We start from the raw sequence: 26,605 nt of genomic DNA, 5'->3' as shown, positions 1-26,605 counted from the left end.
TCAGCCTCATTACTGATGCATCCCCTATATGAATTAACAAAAAAGGAGGCGTCAGCAGAAAACAGGGACACCATTGAAGAAGCAGTAAGAAAACTAAAGCAAGCCATAATAACAGCCCCAGCATTAGGATTGCCTGATTACAACGAGCCTTTTAACCTATTCTGCCATGAAAACAGAGGGCATTCTTTAGGGGTGCTCACCCAGAAATACGGACCAAAACAAAGACCAGTGGCATACTGTTCAGCCCAGCTGGATCTGATTATCAGAGGAGCACCATCCTGTGTCCGAGCAGTGGCAGCAGCAGCAATACTGAGGGAAAAGGTGACAGACCTTGTGCTTGATCATCCACTGTGTATACAAGTACCGCACGCTGTAACAGAAATACTAAGTCAAGAAAAAAGCAAGCATCTTTCTGCAGCCAGACTTACCAAATATGAAGTAGCACTATTAAGCGCCTCCCATGTCACCATCACAAGATGCACTGTACTAAACCCAGCTACACTCCTTCCCATCAACGATTCAAAAGAGGGGAGGAGAGGGGGAAATGGTAATGATGGTAAATCGTTAGATGAGGAGGAAAATGCTGCTACAGACGCAGAAAATACAACACAAACATTTCCACATGATTGCCTAGCCCTCATGGAATTAGAGACTTTACCTCTTCCTAATGTCCAAGATACACCACTGGACAATCCAGACATGAACCTGTTCGTCGATGGATCAAGATATTATGATAATGGATCCCAGAGGACAGGATATGCAGTAACAACTGAAACTGAAGTCATAGATTCTGGACCAAGAATGTCAGCACAAGAAGCAGAACTCATAGCAATGACCAAAGCCTGCATACATGCTGAAAACATGACAGCTAACATCTACACGGATTCACGCTATGCTTGGGGGGGTCTCCCAGGATTACGCTGTTATTTGGAAAAGTAGGGACTTCAAAGGTGCAAACGGAAAACCAGTTTGATTATGGAACTCTTCAGAGCATTGGAACTACCTAAAAGGATTGGAAAAGTAGGGACTTCAAAGGTGCAAACGGAAAACCCATCAAACATGCCAGTTTGATTATGGAACTCTTCAGAGCATTGGAACTACCTAAAAGGATTGGCATAATCAAGGTACAAGCACATACTAAGAGCCAAACCATGGAAGCTAAAGGAAATGCATTTGCAGATGCAGAAGCCAAGAGAATTGCCTTACAATCAAAAGAACCTGAGCAAGTCTTAGTAGCTCAAGATGTGAAGCAAATGCCTAGTGAAGAGGAGCTGATCAAAATTCAACAACAAGCATCACAAGGAGAAAAGGAGAAATGGAGATGATTGGGGGCAGAAGAAGATGAACATGGACTTTGGAAGTAAAGAGAATTAAAGTACTGTCTACCAGCAGCTCTATTTCCACCTATGTTACAAGTAGCTCATGGACAAGTACATCATTGAAAGGAAGCCATGGTAAATAGAGTACAAGAGCATTGGATAGCTCCAGGCTTCAATAAAGCTGCAACAAACTTTGTAGCAGGATGCTGGATCTGTGGAATCAGCAATCCAGGACAAAGAACCAAGACACCTCTAGGAACTATACCCAAAGCCTCTTACCCATTTCAAAAGACTACAAATCGACTATATACAGTTGCCACGAAGCGGTCCATATGAATATGTACTAGTAGCAACGGACATGTTTAGTCACTGGGCCGAAGCCTGGCCAGTAAGCAAAGCCACAGCAAAAACCACTGCAAAGACACTGATAGCAGAAGTAGTATGTAGATTTGGGATACCTGAGGTTATAGAATCAGATAGAGGTACACATTTCACAGGAGAAGTCATGCAGCATATAATGAAAGATTTGGGGATACAGCAGGCCTTCCACGTGCCTTACCGTCCCCAGGCGAGTGGGGAGGGGGAACATCTGAACTTTGACCTTAAGCTAAAACTACAGAAAATGATGACAGAAACCAAAAGAACTTGGCCAGAATGCCTACCTATAGTCTTGTTCAATATTAGGACCACACCCATGAGACCTAGTAAACTGACTCCATATGAAATATGGTTTGGGTCAGCTCCAAGAACAGGTTGTTATTGTCCACAACAATTACAACATAATCATGGTGATTTAACAGGTTATGTACAGGAGGTCTGTAAAACATTGACTAACCTCCATTGCCGAGTGTTTTCTTCCATTCCAGACCCAGAAGGATCAGCTACGCATAAGCTAAACCCAGGAGATTGGGTCTATTTAAAGAGACATGTGAGAAAGACCTTTGAACCAAGATATGATGGTCCATATCAAGTGCTGCTAACCATGCCTACCTCAAATTAAGGTGAAAAGTCGTGATACCTGATTACACGCCTCCCACTCGGAGAAGCTGACAGTGACTCTCCAGCCAGAAGAATGAAGTTGCTTAACCTTTGGTTGTTGTTAAGGGTAATCCCCAAGGTTTGGACTATAAGTCCAGGCAACTGGTTTACTGAAAGGGAATAGTTCAGGCCTAGTGTAGGTAGAATAGGGAGAAAAAGTGGAATCAAAAAGAGGGGAAATGATAGTGTAGGAGCTTCCGCAGTATAGCAAATATATATTGATTCACGCTTTTTCGCATTTATTAAGATATTTACTGTTAATCACAAAATGAGTTCATGTGTCCTTAAGAAAATATTGCTGAGTTGGTCAGAATACTATATTTGCTGAATATCTTGTCCTAAAGCATGACTTTTACAAAGACAAATGCAACATTAAATGTATCCAAGGCGGACAAAGCAACATCAGATATATCCAAGGCTAATTGAGAAGAATGCTGAAAGAAATCTTCTGAGTTTATGTCCGAAAGACTGATAAACGAAACAATAACCATTTTCAAGGCTGTTCTAGTTGCCACTTGGAACATTGTATGACAATCGATGAATTTCAAGACATACATGGTGTATTCTGATTGGCTAAATGTATTGGCAAACATGAATCCTTTGTTTTCAAGCTATAAATAATAAAGCTATGACGGCCCCTAGCAGGTCATTTATGATTTGCATAAGTTACACATGAACTTGTGTCATCTTATCATTAATTGACCTCCAACCGGTTGCTAAAGGAACAGAATTCTGACTGATGACTGCAGAGAGTTTATAGACCAGACCTGAAGAGGTTAACATACCCTAACATTATCAAATTATGTAAATAAATAAGAATTTACTTACCGATAATTCTATTTCTCATAGTCCGTAGTGGATGCTGGGGACTCCGTAAGGACCATGGGGAATAGCGGCTCCGCAGGAGACTGGGCACATCTAAAGAAAGCTTTAGGACTAACTGGTATGCACTGGCTCCTCCCCCTATGACCCTCCTCCAAGCCTCAGTTAGGATACTGTGCCCGGACGAGCGTACACAATAAGGAAGGATTTTGAATCCCGGGTAAGACTCATACCAGCCACACCAATCATACCGTATAACTTGTGATCTGAACCCAGTTAACAGTATGATAACAGAGGAGCCTCTGAAAAGATGGCTCCCAACAATAATAACAACCCGATTTTTGTAACAATAACTATGTACAAGTATTGCAGACAATCCGCACTTGGGATGGGCGCCCAGCATCCACTACGGACTATGAGAAATAGAATTATCGGTAAGTAAATTCTTATTTTCTCTAACGTCCTAAGTGGATGCTGGGGACTCCGTAAGGACCATGGGGATTATACCAAAGCTGACTCTGCAGCACCGAATGAGAGAACTCCAGGTCCTCCTCAGCCAGGGTATCAAATTTGTAGAATTTAGCAAACGTGTTTGCCCCTGACCAAGTAGCTGCTCGGCAAAGTTGTAAAGCCGAGACCCCTCGGGCAGCCGCCCAAGATGAGCCCACTTTCCTTGTGGAACGGGCTTTTACAGATTTTAGCTGTGGCAGGCCTGCCACAGAATGTGCAAGCTGAATTGTACTACAAATCCAACGAGCAATAGTCTGCTTAGAAGCAGGAGCACCCAGCTTGTTGGGTGCATACAGGATAAACAGCGAGTCAGATTTCCTGACTCCAGCCGTCCTGGAAACATATTTTCAGGGCCCTGACAACATCCAGCAACTTGGATTCTTCCAAGTCCCTAGTAGCCGCAGGCACCACAATAGGTTGGTTCAGGTGAAAACGCTGGAACCACCTTAGGGAGAAACTGAGGACGAGTCCTCAATTCCGCCCTGTCCGAATGGAAAATCAGATAAGGGCTTTTACAGGATAAAGCCGCCAATTCTGACACGCGCCTGGCCCAGGCCAGGGCCAACAGCATGACCACTTTCCATGTGAGATATTTTAACTCCACAGATTTAAGTGGTTCAAACCAATGTGACTTTTGGAACCCAAACTACATTGAGATCCCAAATTGCCACTGGAGGCACAAAAGGAGGCTGTATATGCAGTACCCCTTTTACAAACGTCTAAACTTCAGGGACTGAAGCTAGTTCTTTTTTGGAAGAAAATTGACAGGGCCGAAATCTGAACCTTAATGGACCCCAATTTCAGGCCCATAGACACTCCTGTTTGCAGGAAATGTAGGAATCGACCCAGTTGAATTTCCTCCGTCGGGCCTTTCACTACGCAACATATTTTCGCCAATTGCGGTGATAATGTTTTTGCGGTTACATCCTTCCTGGCTTTAGATCAGGATATGGATGACTTCATCCGGAATGCCTTTTTTCCTTCAGGATCCGGTGTTCAACCGGCATGCCGTCAAACGCAGCCGCGGTAAGTCTTGGAACAGACAGGGTCCTTGCTGGAGCAGGTCCCTTCTTAGAGGCAGAGGCCACGGATCCTCCGTGAGCATCTCTTGAAGTTCCGGTTACCAAGTCCTTCTTGGCCAATCCGGAGCCACGAATATAGTGCTTTCTCCTCTCCATCTTATCAATCTCAGTACCTTGGGTATGAGAGGCAGAGGAGGGAACACATACACTGACTGGTACACCCACGGTGTTACCAGAGCGTCTACAACTATTGCCTGAGGGTCTCTTGACCTGGCGCAATACCTGTCGAGTTTTTTAATCATGTGGACGACTTCTGGGTGAAGTCCCCACTCTCCCGGGTGGAGGTCGTGCTGAGGAAGTCTGCTTCCCAGTTGTCCACTCCCGGAATGAATACTGTTGACAGTGCTATCACATGATTTTCCGCCCAGCGAAGAATCCCTGCAGCTTCTGCCATTGCCCTCCTGCTTCTTGTGCCACCCTGTCTGTTTACGTGGGTGACTGCCATGATGTTGTCCGACTGGATCAACACCGGCTGACCTTGAAGCAGAGGTCTTGCTAAGCTTAGAGCATTGTAAATGGCCCTTAGCTTCAGGATATTTATGTGAAGTGATGTATCCAGGCTTGACCTTAAGCCCTGGATATTCCTTCCCTGTGTGACTGCTCCCCAGCCTCGCAGGCTGGCATCCGTGGTCACCAGGACCCAGTCCTGAATGCCGAATCTGTGGCCCTCTAGAAGATGAGCACTCTGCAACCACCACAGGATGGATACCCTTGTCCTTGGTGACAGGGTTATCCGCTGATGCATCTGAAAATGCGACCCGGACCATTTGTCCAGTAGGTTCCACTGGAAAGTTCTTGCGTGGAATCTAACGAATGGGATTGCTTCGTAGGAAGCCACCATTTTTACCCAGAACCCTTGTGCATTGATGCACTGAGACTTGGTTCGGTTTTAGGAGGTTCCTGACTAGCTCGGATAACTCCCTGGCTTTCTCTTCCGGGAGAAACACCTTTTTTCTGGACTGTGTCCAGGAACATCCCTAGGAAACAGAAGACAAGTCGTCGGAACCAGCTGCGAATTTGTAATATTGAGAATCCAATCGTGCTGCTGCAACACTACCTGAGATAGTGCTACACCGACCTCCAACTGTTCCCTGGATCTTACCCTTATCAGGGAATCGTCCAAGTAAGGAATAACTAAAATTCCCTTCCTTCGAAGGGATATCATTTCGGCCATTACCTTGGTAAAGACCCGGGGTGCCGTGGACCATCCCTACGGCAGCGTCTGAACTGATAGTGACAGTTCTGTACCATAACCTGAGGTACCCTTGGTGAGAAGGGTAAATTTTGACATGAAGGTAAGCATCCTTGATGTCCCGAGACATCATGTAGTCCCCTTCTTCCAGGTTTGCAATCACTGCTCTGAGTGACTCAATCTTGAATTTGAACCTCTGTATGTAAGTGTTCAAAGATTTTAGATTTAGAATCGCTCTCACCGAGCCGTCTGGCTTCGGTACCACAATAGTGTGGAATAATACCCCGTTCCCTGTTGCAGGAGGGGTACCTTGATTATCACCTGCTGGGAATACAGCTTGTGAATGGCTTCCAAAACTGCCTCCCTGTCAAAGGGAGACGTCGGTAAAGCCGACTTTTGGAAACGGCGAGGGGGAGACGTCTCGAATTCCAATATGTACCCTTGAGATATTACCTGAAGGATCCAGGGGTCTACTTGCGAGTGAGCCCACTGCGCACTGAAATTCATTGAGAACGGACCCCCACCGTGCCTGAGCTTGTAAGGCCCTAGCGTCATACTGAGGGCTTTGCAGAGGCGGGAAAGGGTTTCTGTTCCTGGGAACTGGGTAATCTCTTCCGCCTTTTTCCTCTCCCTCTGTCACGAGCAGAAAAGAGGAACCTTTTGTCCGCTTGCCAACAAAGGACTGCGCCTGATAATACGGCGTCTTATTTTGAGAGGCGACCTGGGGTACAAACGTGGATTTCCCAGTTGTTGCCGTGGCCACCAGGTCTAAAAGACCGACCCCAAATGTGCCGTTTGGAATCCGCATCACCTGACCATTTTACTGGTAGAATTGGACAACGCACTTATACTTGATGCCAGTCGGCAAATATTCCGCTGTGCATCATGCCTATATAGAAATGCATCTTTTAAATGCTCTATAGGCAATAATATACTATCCTTATCTAGGATATCAATATTTCCAGTCAGGGAATCCGACCATGCCAACCCAGCACTGCACCTCCAGGCTGAGGCGATTGCTGGTCGCAGTATAACACCAGTATGTGTGTGAATACATTTTTGGATACCCTCCTGCTTTCAATCAGCAGGATCCTTAAGGGCGGCCATCTCATGAGAGGGTAGAGCCCTTGTTCTTACAAGCGTGTGAGCGCCTTATCCCCCCTAGGGGGTGTTTCCCAACGCACCCTAACCTCTGGCGGGAAAGGGTATACAGCCAATACTTTTTAAGAAATTATCAATTGTTATCGGGGGGAAACCCACGCATCATCACACACCTCATTTTATTTCTCAGATTCAGGAAAACTACAGGTAGTTTTTCCCTCACCGAACATAATACCCCTTTTTGGTGGTACTCGTATTATCAGAAATGTATAAAACATTTTCCATTGTCTCAATCATGTAACGTGTGGCCCTACTGGAAATCACGGTTGTCTCTTCACCGTCGACACAGGAGTCAGTATCCGTGTCGGCGTCTGTATCTGCCATCTGAGGTAACGGGCGCTTTAGAGCCCCTGACGGCCTATGAGACGTCTGGACAGGCACAAGCTGAGTAGCCGGCTGTCTCATGTCAACCACTGTTTTTTTTTATATAGAGCTGACACTGTCACGTAATTTTCAACAGTACATCCACTCAGGTGTCGACCCCCTAGGTGGTGACATCACTGTTACAGACACTCTGCTCCGTCTCCACATCATTTTTCTCCTCATACATGTCGACACAAACGTACCGACACACAGCACACACACAGGGAATGCTCTGATAGAGGACAGGACCCCACTAGCCCTTTGGGGAGACAGAGGGAGAGTATGCCAGCACACACCAGAGCGCTATATATATATATACAGGGATAACCTTATAGAAGTGTTTTTCCCCTTATAGCTGCTGTATGTTTTAATACTGCGCCTAATTAGTGCCCCCCTCTCTTTTTTTTAACCCTTTCTGTAGTGTAGTGACTGCAGGGAAGAGCCAGGGAGCTTCCCTCCAACTGAGCTGTGAGGGAAAATGGCGCCAGTGTGCTGGGGAGATAGGCTCCGCCCCCTTTTCGGCGGCCTTATCTCCCGTTTTTCTGTATATTCTGGCAGGGGTTAAATGCATCCATATAGCCCAGGAGCTATATGTGATGTATTTTTTGCCATGTAAGGTTGTTTTATTGCGTCTCAGGGCGCCCCCCCCAGCGCCCTGCACCCTCAGTGACCGGAGTATGAAGTGTGCTGAGAGCAATGGCGCACAGCTGCAGTGCTGTGCGCTACCTTATTGAAGACAGGAACGTCTTCTGCCGCCGATTTTTCCGGACCTCTTCGCTCTTCTGGCTCTGTAAGGGGGCCGGCGGCGCGGCTCCGGGACCCATCCAGGCTGGGCCTGTGATCGTCCCTCTGGAGCTAATGTCCAGTAGCCAAGAAGCCCAATCCACTCTGCACGCAGGTGAGTTCGCTTCTTCTCCCCTTAGTCCCTCGATGCAGTGAGCCTGTTGCCAGCAGGTCTCACTGAAAATAACAAACCTAAACTAAAACTTTCACTAAGAAGCTCAGGAGAGCCCCTAGTGTGCACCCTTCTCGTCGGGCACAGAAATCTAACTGAGGCTTGGAGGAGGGTCATAGGGGGAGGAGCCAGTGCACACCAGTTAGTCCTAAAGCTTTCTTTAGATGTGCCCAGTCTCCTGCGGAGCCGCTATTCCCCATGGTCCTTACGGAGTCCCCAGCATCCACTTAGGACGTTAGAGAAATAACTATTTAAACTTGATTCAATATAATATATTTTAACACAGTATAGTCTTTTTTTTTGTATTATTAGTGCACATATCTTGCCATTAAAGCTGCTCTTGCTTCACCTAACATCAAAGCAAAACAGAGGTGTATTAAATCTTGGCTTAATGCTAATGGACAGTCTTCTTTCATTTTGTAGGAGTTTCAATGCTTTTATTCCAACCTCTCAAATTTAGCCTCATTAATTATGCAATGTATCCGGTCTGCGAGGAAACCAAGGATTCAAACCCGCATCCTTCAATGTTCACTTGCAGCGGGCGGCATGGGCATTCCAAACTTGCATAAATATTATTCATACCAACTACTGCAATGCGTTCAGTGGCATTTGCCACCAGAATCTGGGAAGATACGGAATCGGCTGTGCTGAGCGGCTTTCCAATACAATATGTTTCCCATACAATGCGTTTCTTTCTCAGGCTACCCATGGCCCAGAGACCAAGCCCTGCACCAGTACGTCCAGTACTCCGAACTTTCCTTGACCATCTGGGGGCACTGTAACAAAATAGCCAAATTATCTGCTCCCCCATACCCAATTTTTCCCCTTTGGAGCAACCCAGCTTTCCTCCATGGCCTATGACCGCTTATGTCCTCTGTGTGTTCCAATGCAGGCATCTTTCCACTAAATTACCTCTCTGAGAACTAAGGGGAAATCCCACTCATAGAGTTGGAGGATTTTCCTAGTTTCTCCTGAGAACAGTTTCACCAATATTTGTGGACATTTTCACTCTATTCAAACCCGTCTCCTGAGTAGATTGGTATCCACAATCAAAAATCTTTGCCGCTCTGGTTACTCTTCCAGTGCCTCATCTCAACAACCTATAATGCTGTCCTCTCTGTTTCAAGTAAAATGGGAAGCTGATCTTGGTGTGGCACTGGACTGAGAGGAGCTAGCTGATATCTTTGAAGGAGCAGCACATTCCTCTGTTAATGTACACATTAAAGAAAATGTATACAAATTGTTGTATAGGTGGTATTACGTCTCTACTAAGCTCTGATGCCTGATGGTGGAAAGATTCTCAATCAGGATCTTTCCTGCACAACTGGTGAAGCTGCCCTAAACTTCAATAATTTTGAAGGAGGTTGTTTCTCGGACTTCTGATAACTTAGTCTGCAAATACCATTGGATCCAATTCCTGTATCTGACTTTCCCAAGCATCCCCACAAACTGGTTAGGCAGAGTGTAAGTGCTGCAACTTGTCAAACTACTGCCTCCTGGAAGCAACCCCTAATTGCTACTGTGGCCTCAATCTGCAACTGTGCTTGGTATAAGTACCTTACCTACGTGGTCTATACCCCCCCCCCCCTGCCCTCCACTCAGTTTGTTTATAAAATTTCCATTGCCATCCTTTCACTGCTCCTAACTCAGCTTTGTGTTATGATTGCAATAGTATATATTTGGGGAAAAAATCTTGGCTACCAGAGTGTGGTAGAGAAAACTTTCCCCTCCAGCAATCTCTGCAATTCCCACAGCGCATTAGTTTAGTGCTGACGTACTACCTCTTGCTTCCTTGCCACGCCAATACAAATGCAGAGATCTCGCTATAATTTAGATAGCTAGAAAATAGATTTCATTTGGCATGGAGTCAGGAAAGATGGTGCATGCTTACCGACTCCTGGGTGCCACCGCTGGACACAGTGCACATACCTGCAGGTAATCCTGTGAGCTTGCCATTTGTTAATAATAGCTACTGCAATACCACTGCTGTATGCAGAACATGTAGGAAAACGTGCTTTTCGCTACAGCAACTGCTATCATACAGCTTAAAAAATGCATTGGGTCTAGAATGATTAACATATATAAATTTATGATACATCTACCCCTTTATACCTAATATATCTTCTTAAAAACACGTTACACTTCTTGCTGGACTTGGAAGGCACAAAGAGAAGCCAGTCTATAACTGCTGCATGGGAGACGGGGTTGCAGGGAGCACTGGCTGGTGGGATAACCTGTTAAAATCAGCAACCATCACAGTGGGAAGAAGTGTGGCTAGCGGCAGCTGTGCCTATCCCCCTGAGCTCGGCTGCAATAAGATTATCTGTTACGATCAACCTTTTGTGGCAGAGTGAGGAGGAGGAGAATATTGCTGAGGGAGCAGAAGGGCTGGCAGTGCTTATGAAGACTGACAGCTGTCGGAAGATTATCTTCTGGTTATTTCTGACATACATGCTCTGCAACTGTATCCAGAAAAACTCAGCTTGGCATGGTCACATCTGTTGTGAGAACAACAAGCTAGTGGATAAGTGCCATTTAAAGAGTAGAGTACATACCTTTTCTTAGCTATCCTTCTATACAATGATTATCTACAATTCAAAATCTCTCTAGATGGAAGACAAATATGGCTGACATGCAGACAAATGTTGACTCTCCACATGTCATATAACGACAGAGGGGACAGAAGGAAAGTGACCGTGTCAAGTGAAAACAGAGCTCGGATGTGCATTTCAAAGCCTCTTTGTCCAATATATTATGTGCTATGGTGGTCACATAACACTGTGGAATCATTAATGGACTGAAAAAACAAACCAAGGAAACAAGGGAAACACAAAGCTGCACCGTATCTGCACAGTGGTTTATGTAATATAATAAAAATGAAACACACCTACTTTTTTCATAGGATTGGTGCTTTCAAAAAACTATGAAAGGAGCAAATTTCTAAATAGCTGTGTGCTAGACAAGCTCTGGGATAGCCACTACGAGTAAGAACACCATTCCAAACCTTTTTACACCCCACACTGCTCCCTCCTGTACAGATGACCAGATATGTGCCATGTTTCAAGGCAAATATCCTGGAAAAGTTGCACATTGGCCCTCATTCCGAGTTGTTCGCTCGCAAGCGGATTTTAGCAGATTTGCTCATGCTAAGCCGCCGCCTACTGGGAGTGAATCTTAGCATCTTAAAATTGCGAACGATGTATTCGCAATATTGCGATTACACACCTCGTAGCAGTTTCTGAGTAGCTTCAGACTTACTCGGCATCTGCGATCAGTTCAGTGCTTGTCGTTCCTGGTTTGACGTCACAAACACACCCAGCGTTCGCCCAGACACTCCCCCGTTTCTCCAGCCACTCCTGCGTTTTTTCCGGAAACGGTAGCGTTTTTTCCCACACGCCCATAAAACGGCCTGTTTCCGCCCAGTAACACCCATTTCCTGTCAATCACATTACGATCGCCAGACCGATGAAAAAGCCGTGAGTAAAATTCCTAACTGCATAGCAAATTTACTTGGCGCAGTCGCAGTGCGGACATTGCGCATGCGCATTAAGCGGAAAATCGCTGCGATGCGAAGATTTTTACCGAGCGAACAACTCGGAATGAGGGCCATTGTACAGTTGGTTCTGGGACCTGCCATGAACTACATCAGCCCGGCGTGTTTCCCCTAATAAAAGTGGCCCTGCATAATGTTGGCATAAATGAGGGTAATCACCAATTGCTGTGTCAGACTGCAAAACAGTAGCTGATTTGTAGTCAGTAACTCAAAAAAGGCCAGAATTAAGATATTTTGAAACCACAATTGAACAAAGTAAAGGTCAAAATTTCCTCCACACTGTTAATGATGGGGGAGTGGCTTTGCAGCCATTTCCTCACCGCTAGTCATTCCTGGACCCACCACCAACCCCCAAGCATGCCACCGGCCACCCCCAGCACACTCCGGACCCACCGCCAACAAGCCGGACACCGCCACCAACAGGTATTCCAAAATCTGGAAAAATACCATATATGGAATGTTCCTGATCGTGGGCATTTCATATATGGGATACTCAACCTGTATAAGGATATTATAAGTATCTGTTAGGCTAGCAATTGCATCTATATGTATATTTTATGTGTATTTTTGGTCTCTGGTGAGACAGATTCTTGAATTCATTTTATACCAACCTTGTAGATAATGTAATATTGTAAAAGGGTCAAAGGGCAGGCAGAGGTCCAAGAAAGGCAGTAAAGGTCAAAACAGAGCAAGGGTAGCAAAGGGTCAAAGGGCAGGCAGAGGTCCAAGAAAGGTAGCAAAGTCCAGCAAGGTACTGTAGTATCCAAAATCTCACATGGAGCACAGCACACTAACTGGCAAGGAACGGCACTGATAGCATTTATGAAGGATTTGCCCAATCAGTTACTAGGAAAAATCATCTGAGCAGCCACATGAAAACAAGTGTTGTGATTGATCAGCTGTGAAACAGAAACCCAGAGAGCTGTTAAACATTGCAGGTGCTGCCCAAATAATTGCAAGGATAGAAATGCTGAGATGTATAAATCAAGAAGAAAACAGCTGCCTAGCAACCTCCAGTACACAGAATAAATAGAAAACTAAAAATAAGGTAGATCAGTGCACAAAAAGTAATACTCGCAACTCTAAATCTGTCCACAAAATGTAAATATGATCCTTATGCAGTGTACAATGACTTCACCAAAGTGTAACCTTGCACCTTCTAGCTAAATGTACTCCTAACTCAAAATAAGGACTTTAAGGCCCCATTTAAGAATGTCTTAATACCTGCAGCATATTTAGTTTAGCACCGCAGTGATACTAATGAATATGCCATTGGTATTTAACATTGCTTACCTCGCGGGCGAGGTCCAACAACATCCTCCTCTTCAGTGGCATCCTCCGCTTTGCAGCTGGCAACCTAACAGTGCCAGTAACCACCTTCTGAGCCATATGCGAGAATTATACAGTGACAAACAGAAGTAATCTCAGTTTATCGCTTTTTGTTGAACACTTAAAGGAGGACATAACCCATTTATCACTCGCTAAAGGGGTTATGTCTCATTCTTAATTATAAAGAGGATTCGACTACCCCTCATAATTACTTTTTTCTTTTATACAATATTTTATTTCATTTTGCCAAAAAGAGAACAGGGATTCTGGTGGAAAGAACACAAGTATTTAAATTCACAAAACCAACGATTTAGCATACACTCATATCTTCAAATTAAAATAAATGGACACGTAAGTGTTATTAAAGTCAAATTAATCCAATGATAGAAGTAAAGTAAAGCATTTCCATCTATTTCTGTATATAAAGCATTAGAATTATTTTTATTATTATGTTCAGATGCGTATTATCTCTCTACGACATTAAGCAGCTAAGTATTTTTTAGTAGTTTAGATAACATGATCTAATGTGTAATAACTCTTCACGGTGATTAATTTTGAAATGTGTAAAATAAGGTTTAAAATGTCAATTTTTATGTACACATAAGACTTCGATAAGTACCTGTTTAGGGCCCTACACACTACATGATCCCCGCCGACGCCGATATTGGTGGCGGCGGGAACCCGGCATCGACAAGTGCATACACACTTGCCGATGCTGCCAGGACAGGCAGCGACGGTGGGGGGAACGACGGCTATTCTGCTGTCGTGAAGGATGACCTCCGTCGTCCGTACATCTTCGGACGAGGGAGGGGGCCAAGGGAGGGGGGCCATTAACGATGCACGGGAGTGCGCATCGTTGATAACATTTAGTGTACACACTGGACGAGACTGTGAAAGATCTCGTTCAGATTGGCCATTCTGAGCGAGATCTTTCGAAATCTCGTATAGTTTGTATGGAGCTTAATCTATTGGAGCGAGTTTGAAGGCACAGACACAGTGATTCTATAGCAAAGGTCAAAGGAAGACCCCCTGACTTACAGAACGTTCAGTTATTGAGCTGTCCCTACCATTATCCAATAATATGATGCATAGTCTATATATAACTTGTACTCTTGTATGTGGCCTTGATTCTGCATTGTATAAATTTACCTGCAATGACTTTGGACATCAGTGAGTTCCAGGGCCGGACTGGCCACCTGGCCCTCCTGGCAAATGGCTCCAGGGATTAGGTAGACTTTGGTCTCATAGATTACAGGTCAGTGGGGAAGAAACATTGTGATATGTTTACCAATGTGACCAGCTAGCATTTAAATGGGGTCCGGTATGTAATATTGGTGGTTGGGATCACCGCAGCCAGGAGACCAAAGTCGGAGTCCCGAAAGCTGGCGGCGAGCGCAGCAAACACACTCGCCATGCTTCAGGAGCCCGGTGGCAAGCTTAGCTCACCACAATATTATACTATAATACTTAATAGTGCTGGATCAGAGAAAGAGGGTCTCAGAACAATCAGATCCTAACCATCTGAAAAAGCCCAGATATATTTATTACATTATTCTTTTATTATTATTTGTGCCAAAGAGAACTTACCATGTACTAAATACAATTATACAATGAATGCCCTGCTTTATGACCTACAGCTCTATGATATATTGGAATCTCAACTAATAAGAACTTCAAAGCCAGAAAAGACAGTTACCTGGCAGGGCTAAAGGGCATTAAATGAAGCACAAACACTGGCCTCGATATTCATGCATAATGGACCTCATTCAGGTCCAGTTGTTGTTGCTGTACATGCCGCAAAGTACCAATGTTCTGTCCCTTGCACACGCACAGGACCCGCTCTGCGTGTGCGTGAATGGATTTTACATAGCACGCAGTACGGCATCAGACTGTCAGTGATTGACAGTTGGATGCCATTTCGCGGGTGAACAGGGGACGGCTACGTCCTCCGTTTGTGAAAACAGAGGCCTGTCGCTGCCACTTAGGGAATGGAAAAGGCCAGGGATCTCTGTCATTGGACGGAGATTTCCTGGCCTCTGCGACAGGTGGCTTGCGTGTCAACATGGGTGCTGCAAACAGCCCAGTGGTGACGCAGGTCGGATCACTACTGTCTGCTTTTTCTTCCTCGGAAGCAGCATCGCTAGCCACTCCAACCACAGCTGAATCAGACCTAATCAGACTGCACTAGACTAATCCTGCTCTTCATTTCATGATAAAGAACAGTCAACTGAAGTTCTATTCAAGGCATATAAACTCTTAATAACGCCCGGCATAATCTTAATTGATGTCCTCTCCATTGTCCAAGAACCGCTCTACATGTTTTATTGTTCCTTAATGCCACAAAAAAGTTGTTTTCTATTGGTCCATGTATGAAACAAGTGTTAACTAAATACAAATTTATTCAGATTCTTTGGTCAAAGCCTCAAAGCTAACTGAGCCCCCTACATATTGCTCTCGGGTAGTTGCATGGTAAACCTAATTTTTTTTTCACCTGCACCAGACAGGGCTACACACTTTCCAATTTAGCCCAAGGCTGAAATAAGTAATTCCAAAACTGTGCAAAAAATAAGCAACTCCAAAACATGCATAGATGGTATATCTCACAAGATTTATTTGTGGACAATGACTTGCTTGCCATCACCAGCCAAGAGACCTCAATGACCGCCCTATATATAGAATTCCTATTTTACATTGTAAACTACAGTATCAAAGATCATTCTTGAATAGCAAGATACAAGTACAGGTGTTATGGTTAGGCACTAGGGTTAGGGTGTGGAGGGAGTGGGAGGGGAGGTTTGAGATAGGTTATGGGGTTGGTGGTTAGGGTTAGGCTGTTAGAGGTGGAGGCTAAGGTTAGCCTGTTGGAGGTTAGGGGGTAGGAGAAAATACTTAGGGGAAAATGTGTCGCGATTCTGGCTGTCGGAATTCCGCTTTTATTCTTCGGTCGGGATCCTGACTTTTGGGATTTCATACCAAACTCCAATTAAATACTCAGGGATCCTCAGTAACACTTTTCACTGGCTACAAGAGGTACTGCCAGATCTTTGCACCTGTATACTGATACTATTTCCAACCTAAAAGTAAGAACTGATGACATGGGATATTAGCGACTAAAGGTTGGTGATTCCGCACTGGTCAAAAATTAGAACCAGAATCGGGTAATTACTGGGAATTGCAAGTTACCCAAATTAAACCCTCCTGGTGGTGCGCCCCGAGTCAGTGTTATGATTGAGAACAAAAAAACGAGAAGAAAAATAAGACTCTTGTGTGGGCGCACTCTTTAGTACAGGTTGAGTATCCCTTATCCAAAATGCTTGGAACCAGAAGTATTTTGGATATCGGATTTTTCCGTATGTTGGAATAATTGCATACCATAATGAGATATCATGGTGATGGGACCTAAGTCTAAGCACAGAATGCATTCATGTTTCATATACACCTTATACACACAGCCTGAAGGTAATTTTAGCCAATATTTTTAATAACTTTGTGTATTAAACAAAGTTTGTGTACATTGAGCCATCAGAAAACAAAGGTTTCACTATCTCAGTCTCACTCAAAAAATTCCGTATTTCGGAATATTTGGATATGGGATACTCAACCTGTATAATGATAGTGACAACGTATGATGTCTGGAGGGTTAAAACCAAATTTTATTAAGTACATAAAAAAAGGTGCAGTATTCCTCAAATGTATAGAGGAGGTTAAGTTTAAATTATTATTATGGATGAAAAATTAAAATATGTTCTGGTGAACTACGATTATAGTAGGTTAATGATACACTGCAGACACTCACAGTACTGCAGTGTTATCCCATCTCACCAGCCCAAGCAATGCATGTGTTTAATGAAACCACAATGGGTTAATGTCACAATGTAATGATCTTAGTATCTGATAACAGTCATCCTAATCATTATGTATTTCAAAACACCATATGAAATGATTGTGATTGCCTACCAGCCAAAACAATAATAAAGTTAGATAAAATCCTGGGACTCCAGGCACATCTATGTCAAGCAGGAAGGAAGAAAACAGTGGTGATCCTGCTGTTAGTGTAAGATCAGGAGAATATTAGTGTTACACTACTACACGTAGTATTCCCTGGGGGTCACCCTTCCAGGTACTAGCCAGGCCCACACCGTTTAGCTTCCAAGATCAGACGAGATTGGGCATGCGCAGTGTGGTATGATAGTAGATAGAACACTATCCTGTACACCAATGAGAGTGCACCTGAAAAAGTAATATCTCAGGATATACCCGAGAGAAGAGATAATTAGAATGAATCACAGAGTGTGAAGTGTGGATCTGCTGTCCACGTTAGACAGGGAATCCCCTGAATCGTGGATGAGAGTCCACAAAGTCAGAAAGAGAGTAGTGTCGGGATCCTAGATGTAAGAAATAATTACTGTAGATAACTTAGATAGGCTGATAAATACATATCTTTTGGGTAATCACAGTATAATCAATATGATGGGTTTGAGCACTGATCTGTCTCGCATCAAAATTATATGTGCGAAATATCCCCTTGGCATATGCTTACGCCAGTACACTGGACATGTATAGAAAATTTTCAGACATGTTCAGAAAAATAGAGGCAAGGCATACCCCCACAGGGCATGTATACAAGATAATATGTGATCCCTAAACCTGGTTGGAAATAATCAAAACAATCAAAATTAGCCCTGAACCGGAGGGAGACTTTTGCATGTAATAAAGATACAGCTGTTACATTGATTCCCCATACAGGATACAATTATCAACTCAATAGTGGTAATATCAGTTGCAACAGACTAAAAAAGATAAAGAGGTACCGGATACCACACAGGTCCCTGAGTGGCATTTACAGCAGAAGTCCCTCCGGATGACAAAGAGAAACAAGACACATTTCTATGAAGCACAAGATGCTGGGTCCATAGTATCAAGGAAGACGCGTTTCCCCCGTGCAGCCGGGCTTGTTCACTTCCAATTGCACTGTGCCAGACACAGTCCGTGGTTTAAATATGGTGCCTGAGCACTGTCAGCCAATCAGTGAAAACGGGATTAGATGTGTGTAACTACTGGCGGAAGTGATAGTATACACCTCCGTCAGTGGGCTAAATAATAGAAATTGTATTACATTAAGGCACTGCATATGCTATGATGGTTAAAGTAAAGGAAAAAAGAGAGAGTTTAAACGAACTAACTAGGGAAAGGATCGTGATGGTGATCCGAATAGTTTATAAGGCATTTGCCAATATAATACTAAGGCCATTTCGTTGTGACATTAACCCATTGTGGTTTCATTAAACACAAGCATTGCTTGGGCTGATGAGACGGGATAACACTGCAGTACTGTGAGTGTCTGCAGTGTATGAACCTACTATAATCGTAGTTCACCAGAACATATTTTAATTTTTCATTCATAATAATAATTTAAACTTAACCTTCTCTATACATTTGAGGAATACTGTACCTTTTTTTATGTACTTAATAAGACAGTGGCTCACAAGCAATCTATACTTTCTTTCCCATGCACTTTCCTAATACTATGCTGCATAACGTACGTAACCTTGACACTTAAAACTGGAATTTGCATGGCATTCACAATATTAGTGGTCTCTTCCAAAGCCATCAACGTATCACATATTTCTACATCTGAAACTAGTTTCAACCTTTCCAAAAAGTTCTTCCGAAATTCTACCACTACAAATTCAACGAGCAGTGACCTTAAACAAAAAGTCTTCAAAGGTCTTAAATTCCCTCTACATCCCCACTACATCCTGATGTTTGAGTTGGCAGCGTGGCATAAGAACCTCAGCATTCATAAACAAATATTAAGCTTATCAATATAAATCTACATTTAATCTATCAAACAATGAATCACGTGGAATAGCTATATAAACTCATGTATATCAACTCAAACTGATCAAAAAATATCCATGGTATTGGAATGAGATACAAACATTATTTCAAGTGCTGTGTTCTCCCCAGAAATGTTGCCAGCCAGGTGGCAATAGGAAGTATCTTGTTGGGGTCAGTGTTTTAGACTTGTAGATACTGTATTGCCCACTTGCTGGATACAGATACAATTGTGTCCTGCAATGTCTGCACTCTCTGCCTACCCTTTCTGCAATGTTCCAGTGTCAAAACCGCACCCTGCCTCTTATAGATGGGAAAGGAATCAGGGATCTCTGTTAATGTGCCTGTCACAGTAATACAAGTGCAGTGTCACTCTGATTTTGGCCGTCAGACCCCTGGAACAGGAGAGTAGTGGATGGTATGTAAAATAAAGCCGGTTGGAGAGGGTGTGAAATTGATCCTGGGGAGCACACTAAAGTGCTTAATACTAAAACTCCTTTCACGTCATTACTTATGTCTTCACTTCCATCTTTACGCAGAGAAAATATAAAGTATATTACCCGAAATATATTATTGGAGGTACTAAAACCACAATATCCTTGGGATGGAAATCAATTAGCAATGGTAGATTACCGCAGGCTAAGTGATTCCATGGGGCTATTCAATTAGTCCAGAAGCCGAAAGTCATCTAGGATTTTTTTTCAAAAATCCCCGATAACTAATGGGGTTAACGGGTGCTGCGACGGGGCTAATGCACAAATCAGTTAACTTTTAATGGATTTTGTGAGTTAATGCCCGTTAACCCATTAAGTTAACAGGCATTTTAAGCCTGTCAGGAGAAGTTGGAAAGCTAACTGAATAGCCCTGGCCAATAAAACCCAACGCTATTCCCCAGTTTTCACCTTCTGCATTATACCGTGGGTAATTGAATCTCCCCATAAATTTGACATTTCTAAAGGCAAAAATTACACTGTATAGGTGCTTAGATTAATTAACAACTAGATAGACTTTAACAAATGAAAATAGGATTTTAATGGGGGCGTGACCTGACAGATAAGCGGGTCGGACGTGCCTCAGTGGAGCTCCCTATTATAATTCTATAAAGAGCCTTATTCACCTTCGCTTTGGCTTGGATTAGCCATTCAGGTTGCCCAGTATCCAATCCCCGTCACCCAGGGAGTGCGCGTGTGGAGTCCCGGAGCCGGGGCGAGCCTCCTGCTTCCCTGCGGGCTGGGGCCTTGGCACTCTCTAGAGACCGGGGGATCGATTAGTGCAGTGCTCGGGACCCAGAAGAACCCTGGGGGAGACTGATTCCTTCCCTACCCGGCGCTGATGGTTGCCCTGCTCGGCCTCATCTCCCTCCAGCTGTACTGAACTGACTGCGGGACCCGGCCACAAAGCTGCAGATTCCCTTGGAGAAGAGTGTGGATCAGGGACTGTGCCGCTCCTCCTGCCGCAGTCAGTGTTCGTCGCCGCCCGGAGCCCCGGCCCGCTCACCTCCACTACAACAGCAGCTCAGCGGTGAGTCTCCCGTATGCGCAGCGGGCATGCTGCCGGCAGCGGCTGGGGCGGGTGCTTGCCGGAGCTGCCGGAAGATTGCTTGCGGCGGCGGGCGGTGGAGGGGGGCTCAGCGGCCCAGCTAATTCATATCACCACTTGGCGCTGGGGGGGAGGGGGGTCACGCCCCGTGCTTGGAGGTGTCTCACCTGGACTGCCATCCTATCCCTTGGGCTGGGCTCTGTCGCACAGTGCTGGAGCGGCTGCTCTCCTTGGCCCTGCTCTCCCCCATCCTCCTGACTACCTCTGCTGACGCCTCACGGACATTTGGCTCAGGCCCCATTCTGGCAGCGGTCTCTGTCGCATCAGCTCAACAGTCGCTGTGGGGCGTTCGGGGGTTGCGGCGCGTCTACCCCTCCGGCCACCATCTTCAAGCAGCTTCCCCGTGTACGGCACTGCTGCCGTCCCTCAGGTAAAGGACACCTCCCCTGGAGTGGACCCCCCCCTAGCAGCCTAACTGTGGATGAGCCTGGACCTCCTCCTTTGTAATTAACACACACTGAGTGTGACGTGTGGAGCCGATAAAGGAGACCGTGGAGCTTCCCCTCCGGTGGGTGGTGAGTTCTGCACATGGGATGCTCTCCCTCGCTTTCTCTCCCTCACTAGCACTGAGCACGTCGGGGCCTCCTCTGTCCCTTGACCGACTCCTGCCATGTTTACTCCCAAGACCAAAAGTTCCTCGCAAATGGCCGATAGGAGCAGTCCGTCTTCTCCTGAATCTTCACCAGATGTATCGATGGATCCGCATATTCAAACCATGCTTTCCACCCTTGTGGAGGGGATCAAAACAACGTTTCAACAAGAACTTAAAAAGGCGGTTGACGACTTTAAGGTTGAATTGACCTCTCTCGGATCACGGACCGACCCCTTGGAGACTAAAACTGACGACCTGTGCAGATATCAAGGAGTAGTAGACAGAGAACTCTCGCTTTTGCGCACAGAAATCAACGATCTCAAGGAAAAACAAGAAGATATCGAAAATAGATCTAGGCGAAATAACTTGCGAATCCGGAGTGTCCCAGAGTCAATTTCTCCGTCTGCCCTAGCATCTTTCCTTCGAGATCTGTTCAAACACATCGTTCCTGATCTGCCAGACAACGAACTGCTTCTTGATAGAGCGTACCGCGCTCTCAGGGCGAAGCCTGCATCTGGCCAACAACCGAGAGATATCATCACGAGACTACACTACTATCGAACCAAAGAGAAACTGATGGTGGCAATTAGAGACACTCCAGATATTTTGTTTAAGGGCATGTCTATTCAAATATTTCAAGGCCTCGCTCTCAACCATTCAAAAAAGAAGGGAATTACAACCGGTAACGAGACTACTTCGTCAAAATAATATCAGATACCCCCTGAGCGAACAAATTGATATTGCCTGGATAATTTTCTTCCTCTGTAATTGACTATCCCTCTGTGTTAGCTGGGATTGTTTGGTTCTGTTGTTTTCTAGATGCTAGCGTTACGAGTTAGTGCCCGATTTGCAACTTTAATTAAGGATCCGTTACTTCTTTTTAGAATTCTAGTTTCGAATTGAGGGCCTCGTGTGTAGATTTATAATCTTTGACATAAGCCACCCCTTAACCTGATACATGTTTGTTATATTTCTCATGTTTGTTCTACTTGGACCCCTATGTTGGGGGTTATTTTTCTACAGGGTTGTGGCCTATTTAGGCCACCTTTGTTTTTTGTTTTTCTTTTTCTTCTCTTTTCTTTCTCTCTTTTTGACCCTCCTATTTTGCCCCTCTCGCCCCAAATCCGACTGTCCTCCCCCTATTGGGCTTAAACTGATATCTGAGCCATCTCTGTGTGTTCTATGCCCGACGTGTCACGGGGTTTAAAATTCTCTCTATAAATGTTAATGGTCTGAATTCACCTAAACGTCGTACCCTAGTGCTGGGGGCTTGTAGTCGTGAGAAGGCGGACATTGTTTTGTTACAAGAAACGCACCTTACAGGTGACCATTCTCAACTACGAAGGAAATGTTTCCCTCTCACTTTTTTTGCCTCCGCTCCATGTAAAAAGAGGGGTGTGGAGATTCTAATAGCTAACAGCGTTCCCTTTGTCCTTTCTAAAAGTGTGTCTGATTCGGATGGCCGGTTCCTTATATTGGTGGGTTCCATAGGTGCAGAACAAATTACTTTATTTAGTGTTTATGCTCCCAACACAGGTCAAAGCCGTTTTTTTTCTAAATTATTTAAACACATAGAAAAATGCATGCTAGGCATTTTGATAATAGGTGGAGACTTTAATGCTGTGCTGGATCCCTCTCTGGACAAATCTGCTTTGCGATCTTTAAAACACTCTCCCGAAGTCATTCGCACCTCACTTAATCTTTGTACGGAGCTAGCGAAACTAGCGGTTTTGGATACATGGCGCCTTAAAAACTCGACGGCCAGAGACTATACTCACTATTCTGGTCCCCATCAAATCTATTCACGTATTGACATGATCTTTGTTTCCAGACCGCTCGCCTCTAGGGTGGAGGCAGCATGTATAACACCTTTCTCTTGGACAGACCATGCGGGACCTTATGTCCTCTTGGATACCTTTTCGTCCCATACCAGATCAAATGTATGGCGACTGGATGATAATATGTTGCTGGACCTTCATTTTTTGAGGATGTTAGGTCTGCCATATCGGAGTTCTTTGATTTTAATTTGACGGATGAGATGTTGATGGGGATTATTTGGGAGGCGCACAAGGCCACACTCAGGGGTAAATTTATTAGTAGGGCGGCATTTCGGGGAAAAAATAAGCCCATCGAGAAATTTCCCAACTTGAAACTGAAATTTCCTCTCTTCTTGCTTAACCCAAACAGAACCCCACGGCATCTTTACTGATTCAGATCAATTCTCTGAGGGGCAGACTTAATACAATACTCTCTCGCAAATCTGCTTATATTTTGAAATGGCTCCAGCAAAAATATTATGGTAGGGCGGATAAGGCGGATTCTGTTTTAGCTAGCAAACTCAGACAAAAGAGAGCTTCTGGTATGATTACTAGAATTAGGGAACACGGTTCCGGTACCACTACTTATGATCCCAAACGCATAGTCGTAGACTTTCAAACATACTATGAGAAGTTGTATAATTTATGACTCACCCCACTTCAAGATCCCTTCTTAGAGGATCCTGAGATCACCCCCCTATCCACTTTTTTCTCCAATGGATTATTCCCCCACTTAAGCGATCAACAGGTATTAGACCTGAATGCGAAAATATCAGAGGAGGAAATTTTATCGGCTATTAAGGGGCTTAAATCTTCTGCTGCTCCAGGCCCGGATGGGTTTACGCCTCAATATTACAAGAAATTTGCACCCGTTCTCACACCCTTCTTAAAAAAATGTTTTAACAACCTTCTAGATGGTGCGTCGTTAGACCCTTTGACCTCCTTGGCCAGCATAGTTGTAATTCCTAAACCGGGCAAAGACCCAGAATTAGTCTCTAATTATAGGCCTATCTCCTTGCTAAACGTGGATATGAAAATCTACGCAAAAGTACTGGCGAATAGGCTAGGTCCTCTGCTTCCCTTCCTGGTACACCCAGACCAGGTCGGTTTTATATCCAGTCGACAAACATACGATAATATCCGCCGTACAGTTGATATAGTTCATGCGATCCACAAACAAAAAGTGCCAGCTCTGATTCTAGGATTGGATGCTGAAAAAATAAGATTTTAAACCTACCGGTAAATCTTTTTCTCGTAGTCCGTAGAGGATGCTGGGGACTCCGTAAGGACCATGGGGATAGACGGGCTCCGCAGGAGACATGGGCACTTTAAGAAAGAAAAAACAACAACAGCAAAATCCCGGCGCCTTTATTGCCCAGAAAAAACCTAGCAGCCTTCCCAGGGGTAATTGGTTTAAAAACCCCTTTTAATAAACAGGAAAAAATAGAAAAAGACAATGGGAGGCGCAGATTTAATCTGTTTGCAGATTTTATTATATGATTATTATATATTAAAACACAAATTCATACCGGCCGGTATGCGTAAATTACATATATTTAGACATCTCAGTAAAAGTATTAACCTTAAAAGACCACAATATATTCCTCTCAAACCTATATAGGATTAAATGTACTACAGGTGGTACTTTATGTTGCCTCTCCTAATAGCTCACTTGCTACCTAGTGAAATATATACCATGGAAACAATTAGAAGTGCGCTTCAGCAACACTTTCCTATGTACTTGCTATTAGTCTGTGATTTAAATACCGTAGTTGAATGTCTTGTTTATCAAACAATGCCAATGTTCCATGCAAATGTTGTATGTATTCCTGTATGTCCATACAATATATTTATGGAAAGTTCAAAGCTCTTATACAAACATCCAAATCACAGCGTGATGGTACTTATTGAGCAAACCTGTCACGACTCCCAGCAGGGTAAGCTATTCGTCCTCCCGGCTATTGGTCTCACTTTCAGCCTTGTCTGGAGTTCATGAAACAACTCACTTCGGATGTTGTCCCTCCCGGCTGTTTGTGTAGCCTCAGCCTTATCCGGAGTATATTTACCCTTCTGCTCTTCTAATCACTTTTAAGCAATAGATCACTCGTCAGCCGGCCGGCTAGTAGTTATGCAGCACTCGATCCCGTCAGTGGGAGAAAAGCACAGACGCGTTTCCCCGCCTTCCAACCTTCACACTGAGGAAGCCGCCGAGGTTGGAAGGCGGGGAAACGCGTCTGTGCTTTTCTCCCACTGACGGGATCGAGTGCTGCATAACTACTAGCCGGCCGGCTGACGAGTGATCTATTGCTAAAAAGTGATTAGAAGAGCAGAAGGGTAAATATACTCCGGATAAGGCTGAGGCTACACAAACAGCCGGGAGGGACAACATCCGAAGTGAGTTGTTCCATGAACTCCAGACAAGTCTGAAAGTGAGACCAATAGCCGGGAGGACGAACAGCTTACCCTGCTGGGAGTCGTGACAGGTTTGCTCAATAAGTACCATCACGCTGTGATTTGGATGTTTGTATAAGAGCTTCGAACTTTCCATAAATATATTGTATGGACATACAGGAATACATACAACATTTGCATGGAACATTGGCATTGTTTGATAAACAAGACATTCAACTACGGTATTTAAATCACAGACTAATAGCAAGTACATAGGAAAGTGTTGCTGAAGCGCACTTCTAATTGTTTCCATGGTATATATTTCACTAGGTAGCAAGTGAGCTATTAGGAGAGGCAACATAAAGTACCACCTGTAGTACATTTAATCCTATATAGGTTTGAGAGGAATATATTGTGGTCTTTTAAGGTTAATACTTTTACTGAGATGTCTAAATATATGTAATTTACGCATACCGGCCGGTATGAATTTGTGTTTTAATATATAATAATCATATAATAAAATCTGCAAACTGATTAAATCTGCGCCTCCCATTGTCTTTTTCTACTTTAAGAAAGACTTTAGATCTGGTGTGCACTGGTTCCTCCCTCTATGCCCCTCCTCCAGACCTCAGTTAGAGAAACTGTGCCCAGAGGAGACGGACAGTACGAGGAAAGGATTTTTGTTAATCCAAGGGCAAGATTCATACCAGCCACACCAATCACACCGTATAACTTGTGATATACAATCCAGTTAACAGTATGAAAACGACATAGCATCAGTCCAAGACCGATGAGAAGTTAACATAACCCTTATTTAAGCAATAACTATATACAAGTCTTGCAGAAGTAGTCCGCACTTGGGACGGGCGCCCAGCATCTTCTACGGACTACGAGAAAAAGATTTACCGGTAGGTTTAAAATCTTATTTTCTCTTACGTCCTAGAGGATGCTGGGTACTCCGTAAGGACCATGGGGATTATACAAAAGCTCCCAAACGGGCGGGAGAGTGCGGATGACTCTGCAGCACCGATTGAGCAAACAGGA

At 44.3% G+C, this 26,605-nt stretch overlaps 1 protein-coding gene and 1 pseudogene across 2 annotated transcripts in view; both read right to left on the bottom strand.

The window, feature by feature from the left end:
- The window catches only part of PEX7 (peroxisomal biogenesis factor 7), a 697,365-nt gene that overhangs the window by 340,275 nt on the left and 330,485 nt on the right, over positions 1-26,605 (bottom strand). The gene's annotated exons all lie outside the window — the stretch shown is intronic.
- LOC134912960 (5S ribosomal RNA) lies at positions 17,404-17,521 on the bottom strand (annotated as a pseudogene).

Source organism: Pseudophryne corroboree, chromosome 4, assembly GCF_028390025.1.
Source record: "Pseudophryne corroboree isolate aPseCor3 chromosome 4, aPseCor3.hap2, whole genome shotgun sequence".
Lineage (NCBI taxonomy): Eukaryota > Metazoa > Chordata > Amphibia > Anura > Myobatrachidae > Pseudophryne > Pseudophryne corroboree.
Note: the sequence above shows the minus strand (reverse complement) of the source record. Positions and strands in the feature narration are given on the sequence as shown.